Raw genomic sequence first — 11,764 nt, forward strand, 5'->3', positions numbered from 1 at the left:
CCGAAAAATAGAGGAAAAAAAAAATTTCCTTCCTATCCGTTCGAACCCGACCCGAGTTAGAAAATTCAAAAATAAAATGCAAAAAAATTCTAAAAATTAAAAAATATCATCCAGGCTTCATTTCAAGACTAAACGGGTATGGACAGGCCGAAAATTAGAGAAGAAAAAAAATTTCCTTCCTATCCGTGCGAACCCGACCCGAGTTAGAAAATTCAAAAATAAATGCAAAAAAATTCTAAAAATTAAAAAACATCATCCAGGCTTCATTTCAAGACTAAACGGGTATGGACAGCCCGAAAAATAGAGAAGAAAAAAAATTTCCTTCCTATCCGTTCGAACCCGACCTGAGTTAGAAAATTTAAAAATAAATGCAAAAAAATTCTAAAAATTAAAAAACATCATCCTGGCTTCGTTTCAAGATGAAACGGGTCAGGACAGGCCGAAAAATAGAGAGGAAAAAAAATTTCCTTCCTATCCATTCGAACCCGACCCGAGTTAGAAAATTAAAAAATAAATGCAAATAAATTTTAAAAATTGAAAAACATCATCCAGGCTTCATTTCAAGAAGATACGAGTATGGACAAGCCGAAAAATAGAGAAGAAAAAAAATTTCCTTCCCATCCGTTCTAACCCGACCCGACCTACAAAATTAAAAAATAAATTCTAAAAATTAAAAAACATCATCCAGGCTGCATTTCAAGATGAAACGGGTCAGGACAGGCCGAAAGATAGAGAAGAAAAAAAAATTTTCATCCTATCCGTTCGTACCCGACCCGAGATAGAAAATTCAAAAATAAAATGCAAAAAAATTCTAAAAATGAAAAAACATCATCCAGGCTTCATTTCAAGACTAAACGGGTATGGACACCCGAAAAATAGAGGAAAAAAAAAATTTCCTTCCTATCCGTTCGAACCCGACCCGAGTTAGAAAATTCAAAAATAAAATGCAAAAAAATTCTAAAAATTAAAAAATATCATCCAGGCTTCATTTCAAGACTAAACGGGTATGGACAGGCCGAAAATTAGAGAAGAAAAAAAATTTCCTTCCTATCCGTGCGAACCCGACCCGAGTTAGAAAATTCAAAAATAAATGCAAAAAAATTTTAAAATTAAAAAACATCATCCTGGCTTCATTTCAAGATGAAACGGTCAGGGCAGGCTGAAAAATAGAGTATAAAAAAAATTTCCTTCCTATTCGTTCGAACCCGACCCGAGTTAGAAAATTAAAAAATAAATGCAAAAAAATTCTGAAAATTAAAAAACATCATCCAGGCTTCATTTCCAGAAGATACGGGTATGGACAAGCCGAAAAATAGAGAAGAAAAAGAAATTTCCTTCCTATCCGTTCGTATCCGACCCGATATAGAAAATTCAAAAATAAATGCAAAAAAAATTCAAAAAATTAAAAAACATCATCCAGGCTTCATTTCAAGATGAAACGGATCTGGACAGGCCGAAAAATAGAGAAGAAAAAAAATTTCCTTCCTATCCGTTCGAACCCGACCCGAGATAGAACATTCAAAAATAAAATGCAAAAAAATTCTAAAAACTAAAAAACATCATCCAGGCTTCATTTCAAGAAGATACGAGTATGGACAAGCCGAAAAATGGAGAAGAAAAAAAATTTCCTTCCTATCCGTTCTAACCCGACCCGACTTAGAAAATTCAAAAATAAATTCTAAAAATTAAAAAACATCATCTAGGCTGCATTTCAAGATGAAACGGGTCAGGACAGGCCGAAAGATAGAGAAGAAAAAAAATTTTCATCCTATCCGTTCGAACCCGACCCGAGATAGAAAATTCAAAAATAAAATGCAAAAAAATTCTAAAAATTAAAAAATATCATCCAGGCTTCATTTGAAGACTAAACGGGTATGGACAGGCCGAAAATTAGAGAAGAAAAAAAATTTCCTTCCTATCCGTGCGAACCCGACCCGAGTTAGAAAATTCAAAAATAAATGCAAAAAAATTCTAAAAATTAAAAAACATCATCCTGGCTTCATTTCAAGATGAAACGGTCAGGGCAGGCTGAAAAATAGAGTATAAAAAAAATTTCCTTCCTATTCGTTCGAACCAGACCCGAGTTAGAAAATTAAAAAATAAATGCAAAAAAATTCTGAAAATTAAAAAACATCATCCAGGCTTCATTTCAAGAAGATACGGGTATGGACAAGCCGAAAAATAGAGAAGAAAAAAAAATTTCCTTCCTATCCGTTCGTATCCGACCCGATATAGAAAATTCAAAAATAAATGCAAAAAAAATTCAAAAAATTAAGAAACATCATCCAGGCTTCATTTCAAGATGAAACGGATCAGGACAGGCCGAAAAATAGAGAAGAAAAAAAATTTCCTTCCTATCCGTTCGAACCCGACCCGAGATAGAAAATTCAAAAATAAAATGCAAAAAAATTCTAAAAATTAAAAAACGTCATCCAGGCTTCATTTCAAGACTAAACGGGTATGGACAGGCCGAAAAATAGAGAAGAAAAAAAATTTCCTTCCTATCTGTTCGAACCCGACTCGAGATAGAAAATTCAAAAATAAAATGCAAGAAAATTCTAAAAATTAAAAAACGTCATCCAGGCTTCATTTCAAGACTAAACGGGTATGGACAGGCCGAAAAATAGAGAAGAAAAAAAATTTCCTTCCTATCCGTTCGAACCCGACCCGAGATAGAAAATTCAAAAATAAAATGCAAAAAAATTCTAAAAATTAAAAAACGTCATCCAGGCTTCATTTCAAGACTAAACGGGTATGGACAGGCCGAAAAATAGAGATGAAAAAAAATTTCCTTCCTATCCGTTCGAACCCGACCCGAGATAGAAAATTCAAAAATAAAATGCAAAAAAATTCTAAAAATTAAAAAACGTCATCCAGGCTTCATTTCAAGAATAAACGGGTATGGACAGGCCGAAAAATAGAGAGGAAAAAAAATTTCCTTCCTATCCGTTCGAACCCGACCCGAGATAGAAAATTCAAAAAGAAAATACAAAAAAAATTCTAAAAATGAAAAAACATTATCCAGGCTTCATTTCAAGATGAAACGGATCAAGACAGGCCGAAAAATAGAGAAGAAAAAAAATTTCCTTCCTATCCGTTCGAACCCGACTCGAGATAGAAAATTCAAAAATAAAATGCAAAAAAATTCTAAAAATTAAAAAACATCATCCAGGCTTCATTTCAAGACTAAACGGGTATGGACAGCCCGAAAAATAGAGAAGAAAAAAAATTTCCTTCCTATCCGTTCGAACCCGACCTGAGTTAGAAAATTTAAAAATAAATGCAAAAAAATTCTAAAAATTAAAAAACATCATCCTGGCTTCGTTTCAAGATGAAACGGGTCAGGACAGGCCGAAAAATAGAGAGGAAAAAAAATTTCCTTCCTATCCATTCGAACCCGACCCGAGTTAGAAAATTAAAAAATAAATGCAAATAAATTTTAAAAATTGAAAAACATCATCCAGGCTTCATTTCAAGAAGATACGAGTATGGACAAGCCGAAAAATAGAGAAGAAAAAAAATTTCCTTCCTATCCGTTCTAACCCGACCCGACCTAGAAAATTAAAAAATAAATTCTAAAAATTAAAAAACATCATCCAGGCTGCATTTCAAGATGAAACGGGTCAGGACAGGCCGAAAGATAGAGAAGAAAAAAAAATTTTCATCCTATCCGTTCGTACCCGACCCGAGATAGAAAATTCAAAAATAAAATGCAAAAAAATTCTAAAAATGAAAAAACATCATCCAGGCTTCATTTCAAGACTAAACGGGTATGGACACCCGAAAAATAGAGGAAAAAAAAAATTTCCTTCCTATCCGTTCGAACCCGACCCGAGTTAGAAAATTCAAAAATAAAATGCAAAAAAATTCTAAAAATTAAAAAATATCATCCAGGCTTCATTTCAAGACTAAACGGGTATGGACAGGCCGAAAATTAGAGAAGAAAAAAAATTTCCTTCCTATCCGTGCGAACCCGACCCGAGTTAGAAACTTCAAAAATAAATGCAAAAAAATTCTAAAAATTAAAAAACATCATCCTGGCTTCATTTCAAGATGAAACGGTCAGGGCAGGCTGAAAAATAGAGTATAAAAAAAATTTCCTTCCTATTCGTTCGAACCAGACCCGAGTTAGAAAATTAAAAAATAAATGCAAAAAAATTCTGAAAATTAAAAAACATCATCCAGGCTTCATTTCAAGAAGATACGGGTTTGGACAAGCCGAAAAATAGAGAAGAAAAAAAAATTTCCTTCCTATCCGTTCGTATCCGAACCGATATAGAAAATTCAAAAATAAATGCAAAAAAAATTCAAAAAATTAAAAAACATCATCCAGGCTTCATTTCAAGATGAAACGGATCAGGACAGGCCGAAAAATACAGAAGAAAAAAAATTTTCTTCCTATCCGTTCGAACCCGACCCGAGATAGAAAATTCAAAAATAAAATGCAAAAAAATTCTAAAAATTAAAAAACGTCATCCAGGCTTCATTTCAAGACTAAACGGGTATGGACAGGCCGAAAAATAGAGAAGAAAAAAAATTTCCTTCCTATCCGTTCGAACCCGACTCGAGATAGAAAATTCAAAAATAAAATGCAAAAAAATTCGAAAAATTAAAAAACGTCATCCAGGCTTCATTTCAAGACTAAACGGGTATGGACAGGCCGAAAAATAGAGAAGAAAAAAAATTTCCTTCCTATCCGTTCGAACCCGACCCGAGATAGAAAATTCAAAAATAAAATGCAAAAAAATTCTAAAAATTAAAAAACGTCATCCAGGCTTCATTTCAAGACTAAACGGGTATGGACAGGCCGAAAAATAGAGAAGAAAAAAAATTTCCTTCCTATCCGTTCGAACCCGACCCGAGATAGAAAATTCAAAAATAAAATGCAAAAAAATTCTAAAAATTAAAAAACGTCATCCAGGCTTCATTTCAAGACTAAACGGGTATGGACAGGCCGAAAAATAGAGAAGAAAAAAAATTTCCTTCCTATCCGTTCGAACCCGACCCGAGATAGAAAATTAAAAAATAAAATACAAAAAAAATTCTAAAAATGAAAAAACATCATCCAGGCTTCATTTCAAGATGAAACGGGTCAAGACAGGCCGAAAAATAGAGATGAAAAAAAAATTTCCTTCCTATCTGTTCGAACCCGACTCGAGATAGAAAATTCAAAAATAAAATGCAAAAAAATTCTAAAAATTAAAAAACATCATCCAGGCTTCATTTCAAGACTAAACGGGTATGGACAGCCCGAAAAATAGAGAAGAAAAAAAATTTCCTTCCTATCCGTTCGAACCCGACCCGAGTTAGAAAATTTAAAAATAAATGCAAAAAAATTCTAAAAATTAAAAAACATCATCCTGGCTTCGTTTCAAGATGAAACGGGTCAGGACAGGCCGAAAAATAGAGAGGAAAAATAATTTCCTTCCTATCCGTTCGAACCCGACCCGAGTTAGAAAATTAAAAAATAAATGCAAATAAATTTTAAAAATTGAAAAACATCATCCAGGCTTCATTTCAAGAAGATACGAGTATGGACAAGCCGAAAAATAGAGAAGAAAAAAAATTTCCTTCCTATCCGTTCTAACCCGACCCGACTTAGAAAATTAAAAAATAAATTCTAAAAATTAAAAAGCATTATCCAGGCTGCATTTCAAGATGAAACGGGTCAGGACAGGCCGAAAGATAGAGAAGAAAAAAAAATTTTCATCCTATCCGTTCGTACCCGACCCGAGATAGAAAATTCAAAAATAAAATGCAAAAAAATTCTAAAAATGAAAAAACATCATCCAGGCTTCATTTCAGGACTAAACGGGTATGGACAGCCCGAAAAATAGAGAAAAAAAAAATTTTTCCTTCCTATCCGTTCGAACCCGACCCGAGTTAGAAAATTCAAAAATAAATGCAAAAAAAATCACAATATTAAAAAACATCATCTTGGCTTCGTTTCAAGTTGAAACGGGTCAAGACAGGCCGAAAAATAGAGAGGAAAAAAAATTTCCTTCTTATCCGTTCGAACCCGACCCGAGTTAGAAAATTAAAAAATAAATGCAAAAAAATTTTAAAAATTGAAAAACATCATCCAGGCTTCATTTCAAGAAGATACGAGTATGGACAAGCCGAAAAATAGAGAAGAAAAAAAATTTTCATCCTATCCGTTCGAACCCGACCCGAGATAGAAAATTCAAAAATAAAATGCAAAAAAATTCTAAAAATTAAAAAACATCATCCAGGCTTCATTTCAAGACTAAACGGGTATGGACAGGCCGAAAATTAGAGAAGAAAAAAAATTTCCTTCCTATCCGTGCGAACCCGACCCGAGTTAGAAAATTCAAAAATAAATGCAAAAAAATTCTAAAAATTAAAAAACATCATCCTGGCTTCATTTCAAGATGAAACGGTCAGGGCAGGCTGAAAAATAGAGTATAAAAAAAATTTCCTTCCTATCCGTTCGAACCAGACCCGAGTTAGAAAATTAAAAAATAAATGCAAAAAAATTCTGAAAATTAAAAAACATCATCCAGGCTTCATTTCAAGAAGATACGGGTATGGACAAGCCGAAAAATAGATAAGAAAAAAAAATTTCCTTCCTATCCGTACGTATCCGACCCGATATAGAAAATTCAAAAAGAAATGCAAAAAAAATTCAAAAAATTAAAAAACATCATCCAGACTTCATTTCAAGATGAAACGGATCAAGACAGGCCGAAAAATAGAGAAGAAAAAAAATTTCCTTCCTATCCGTTCGAACCCGACCCGAGATAGAAAATTCAAAAATAAAATGCAAAAAAATTCTAAAAATTAAAAAACGTCATCCAGGCTTCATTTCAAGACTAAACGGGTATGGACAGCCCGAAAAATAGAGAAGAAAAAAAATTTCCTTCCTATCCGTTCGAACCCGACCCGAGTTAGAAAATTCAAAACTAAATGCAAAAAAATTCTAAAAATTAAAAAACATCATCCTGGCTTCATTTCAAGATGAAACGGGTCAGGACAGGCCGAAAAATAGAGAGGAAAAAAAAATTTCCTTCCTATCCGTTCGAACCCGACCCGAGTTAGAAAATTCAAAAATAAATGCAAAAAAATTCTAAAAATTAAAAAACATCATCCTGGCTTCGTTTCAAGATGAAACGGGTCAGGACAGGCCGAAAAATAGAGAGGAAAAAAAATTTCCTTCTTATCCGTTCGAACCCGACCTGAGTTAAAAAATTAAAAAATAAATGCAAAAAAATTTTAAAAATTGAAAAACATCATCCAGGCTTCATTTCAAGAAGATACGAGTATGGACAAGCCGAAAAATAGAGAAGAAAAAAAATTTCCTTCCTATCCGTTCTAACCCGACCCGACTTAGAAAATTCTAAAATAAATTCTAAAAATTAAAAAACATCATCCAGGCTGCCTTTCAAGATGAAACGGGTCAGGACAGGCCGAAAGATAGAGAAGAAAAAAAATTTTCCTCCTATCCGTTCGAACCCGACCCGAGATAGAAAATTCAAAAATAAAATGCAAAAAAATTCTAAAAATTAAAAAACATCATCCAGGCTTCATTTCAAGACTAAACGGGTATGGACAGGCCGAAAATTAGAGAAGAAAAAAAATTTCCTTCCTAACCGTTCGCACCCGACTCGAGATAGAAAATTCAAAAATAAAATGCAAAAAAATTCTAAAAATTAAAAAACGTCATCCAGGCTTCATTTCAAGACTAAACGGGTATGGACAGGCTGAAAAATAGAGAAGAAAAAAAATTTCCTTCCTATCCGTTCGAACCCGACCCGAGAAAGAAAATTCAAAAATAAAATGCAAAAAAATTCTAAAAATTAAAAAACGTCATCCAGGCTTCATTTCAAGACTAAACGGGTATGGACAGGCCGAAAAATAGAGAAGAAAAAAAATTTCCTTCCTATCCGTTCGAACCCGACCCGAGATAGAAAATTCAAAAATGAAATGCAAAAAAATTCTAAAAATTAAAAAACATCATCCAGGCTTCATTTCAAGACTAAACGGGTATGAACAGGCCGAAAAATAGAGAAGAAAAAAAATTTCCTTCCTATCCGTTCGAACCCGACCCGAGATAGAAAATTCTAAAATAAAATACAAAAAAAACTCTAAAAATGAAAAAACATCATCCAGGCTTCATTTGAAGATGAAACGGGTCAAGACAGGCAGAAAAATAGAGAAGAAAAAAAATTTCCTTCCTATCCGTTCTAACCCGACTCGAGATAGAAAATTCAAAAATAAAATGCAAAAAATTCTAAAAATTAAAAAACATCATCCTGGCTTCATTTCAAGATGAAACGGGTCAGGACAGGCCAAAAAATAGAGAAGAAAAAAAATTTCCTTCCTATCCGTTCGAACCCGACCCGAGATAGAAAATTCAAAAATAAAATACAAAAAAAATTCTAAAAATGAAAAAACATCATCCAGGATTCATTTCAAGATGAAACGGGTCAAGACAGGCCGAAAAATAGAGAAGAAAAAAAATTTCCTTCCTATCCGTTCGAACCCGACTCGAGATAGAAAATTCAAAAATAAAATGCAAAAAAATTCTAAAAATTAAAAAACATCATCCAGGCTTCATTTCAAGACTAAACGGGTATGGACAGCCCGAAAAATAGAGAAGAAAAAAAATTTCCTTCCTATCCATTCGAACCCGACCCGAGTTAGAAAATTCAAAAATAAATGTAAAAAAATTCAAAAATTAAAAAACATCATCCAGGCTTCATTTCAAGATGAAACGGATCAGGACAGGCCGAAAAGTAGAGAAGAAAAAAAATTACCTTCCTATGCTTTCGAACCTGACCCGAGATAGAAAATTCAAAAATAAAATGCAAAAAAATTCTAAAAATTAAAAAACATCATCCAGGCTTCATTTCAAGACTAAACGGGTATGGACAGGCCGAAAAATAGAGAAGAGAAAAAATTTCCATCCTATCCGTTCGAACCCGACCCGAGATAGAAAATTCAAAAATAAAATGCAAAAAAATTCTAAAAATTAAAAAACGTCATCCAGGCTTCATTTCAAGACTAAACGGGTATGGACAGGCCGAAAAATAGAGAAGAAAAAAATTTCCTTCCTATCCGTTCGAACCCGACCCGAGATAGAAAATTCAAAAATAAAATGCAAAAAAATTCTAAAAATTAAAAAACGTCATCCAGGCTTCATTTCAAGACTAAACGGGTATGGACAGGCCGAAAAATAGAGAAGAAAAAAATTTTCCTTCCTATCCGTTCGAACCCGACCCGAGATAGAAAATTCAAAAATAAAATACAAAAAAAATTCTAAAAATGAAAAAACATCATCCAGGCTTCATTTCAAGATGAAACGGGTCAAGACAGGCCGAAAAATAGAGAAGAAAAAAAATTTCCTTCCTATCCGTTCGAACCCGACTCGAGATAGAAAATTCAAAAATAAAATGCAAAAAAATTCTAAAAATTAAAAAACATCATCCAGGCTTCATTTCAACACTAAACGGGTATGGACAGCCCGAAAAATAGAGAAGAAAAAAAATTTCCTTCCTATCCGTTCGAACCCGACCCGAGTTAGAAAATTAAAAAATAAATGCAAAAAAATTTTAAAAATTGAAAAACATCATCCAGGCTTCATTTCAAGAAGATACGAGTATCGACAAGCCGAAAAATAGAGAAGAAAAAAAATTTCCTTCCTATCCGTTCTAACCCGACCGGACTTAGAAAATTAAAAAAATAAATTCTAAAAATTAAAAAACATCATCCAGGCTGCATTTCAAGATGAAACGGGTCAGGACAGGCCGAAAGATAGAGAAGGAAAAAAAAATTTCATCCTATCCATTCGTACCCGACCCGAGATAGAAAATTCAAAAATAAAATGCAAAAAAATTCTAAAAATTAAAAAACCTCATCCAGGCTTCATTTCAAGACTAAACGGGTATGGACAGGCCGAAAATTGGAGAAGAAAAAAAATTTCCTTCCTATCCGTGCGAACCCGACCCGAGTTAGAAAATTCAAAAATAAATGCAAAAAAATTCTAAAAATTAAAAAATATCATCGTGACTTCATTTCAAGATGAAACGGTCAGGGCAGGCTGAAAAATAGAGTATAAAAAAAATTTCCTTCCTATCCGTTCGAACCAGACCCGAGTTAGAAAATTAAAAAATAAATGCAAAAAAATTCTGAAAATTAAAAAACATCATCCAGGCTTCATTTCAAGAAGATACGGGTATGGACAAGCCGAAAAATAGAGAAGAAGAAAAAATTTCCTTCCTATCCGTTCGTATCCGACCCGATATAGAAAATTCAAAAAGAAATGCAAAAAAAATTCAAAAAATTAAAAAACATCATCCAGACTTCTTTTCAAGATGAAACGGATCAGGACAGGCCGAAAAATAGAGAAGAAAAAAAATTTCCTTCCTATCCGTTCGAACCCGACCCGAGATAGAAAATTCAAAAATAAAATGCAAAAAAATTCTAAAAATTAAAAAACGTCATCCAGGCTTCATTTCAAGACTAAACATGTATGGACAGCCCGAAAAATAGAGAAGAAAAAAAATTTCCTTCCTATCCGTTCGAACCCGACCCGAGTTAGAAAATTCAAAAATAAATGCAAAAAAATTCTAAAAATTAAAAAACATCATCCTGGCTTCATTTCAAGATGAAACGGGTCTGGACAGGCCGAAAAATAGAGAGGAAAAAAAAATTTCCTTCCTATCCGTTCGAACCCGACCCGAGTTAGAAAATTCAAAAATAAATGCAAAAAAATTCTAAAAATTAAAAAACATCATCCTGGCTTCGTTTCAAGATGAAACGGGTCAGGACAGGCCGAAAAATAGAGAGGAAAAAAAATTTCCTTCTTATCCGTTCGAACCCGACCCGAGTTAAAAAATTTAAAAATAAATGCAAAAAAATTTTAAAAATTGAAAAACATCATCGAGGCTTCATTTCAAGAAGATACGAGTATGGACAAGCCGAAAAATAGAGAAGAAAAAAAATTTCCTTCCTATCCGTTCTAACCCGACCCGACTTAGAAAATTCAAAAATAAATTCTAAAAATTAAAAAACATCATCCAGGCTGCATTTCAAGATGAAACGGGTCAGGACAGGCCGAAAGATAGAGAAGAAAAAAATTTTTCATCCTATCCGTTCGAACCCAACCCGAGATAGAAAATTCAAAAATAAAATGCAAAAAAATTCTAAAAATTAAAAAATATCATCCAGGCTTCATTTGAAGACTAAACGGGTATGGACCGGCCGAAAATTAGAGAAGAAAAAAAATTTCCTTCCTATCCGTGCAAACCCGACCCGAGTTAGAAAATTCAGAAATAAATGCAAAAAAATTCTAAAAATTAAAAAACATCATCCTGGCTTCATTTCAAGATGAAACGGTCAGGGCAGGCTGAAAAATAGAGTATAAAAAAAATTTCCTTCCTATTCGTTCGAACCAGACCCGAGTTAGAAAATTAAAAAATAAATGCGAAAAAATTCTGAAAATTAAAAAACATCATCCAGGCTTCATTTCAAGAAGATACGGGTATGGACAAGCCGAAAAATAGAGAAGAAAAAAAAATTTCCTTCCTATCCGTTCGTATCCGACCCGATATAGAAAATTCAAAAATAAATGCAAAAAAAATTCAAAAAATTAAAAAACATCATCCAGGCTTCATTTCAAGATAAAACGGATCAGGACAGGCCGAAAGATAGAGAAGAAAAAAAATTTCCTTCCTATCCGTTCGAACCCGACCCGAGATAGAAAATTCAAAAATAAAATGCAAAAAAATTCTAAAAATTAAAA

This window comes from Quercus robur, chromosome 9 (assembly GCF_932294415.1).
Source record: "Quercus robur chromosome 9, dhQueRobu3.1, whole genome shotgun sequence".
Classification (NCBI taxonomy): domain Eukaryota; kingdom Viridiplantae; phylum Streptophyta; class Magnoliopsida; order Fagales; family Fagaceae; genus Quercus; species Quercus robur.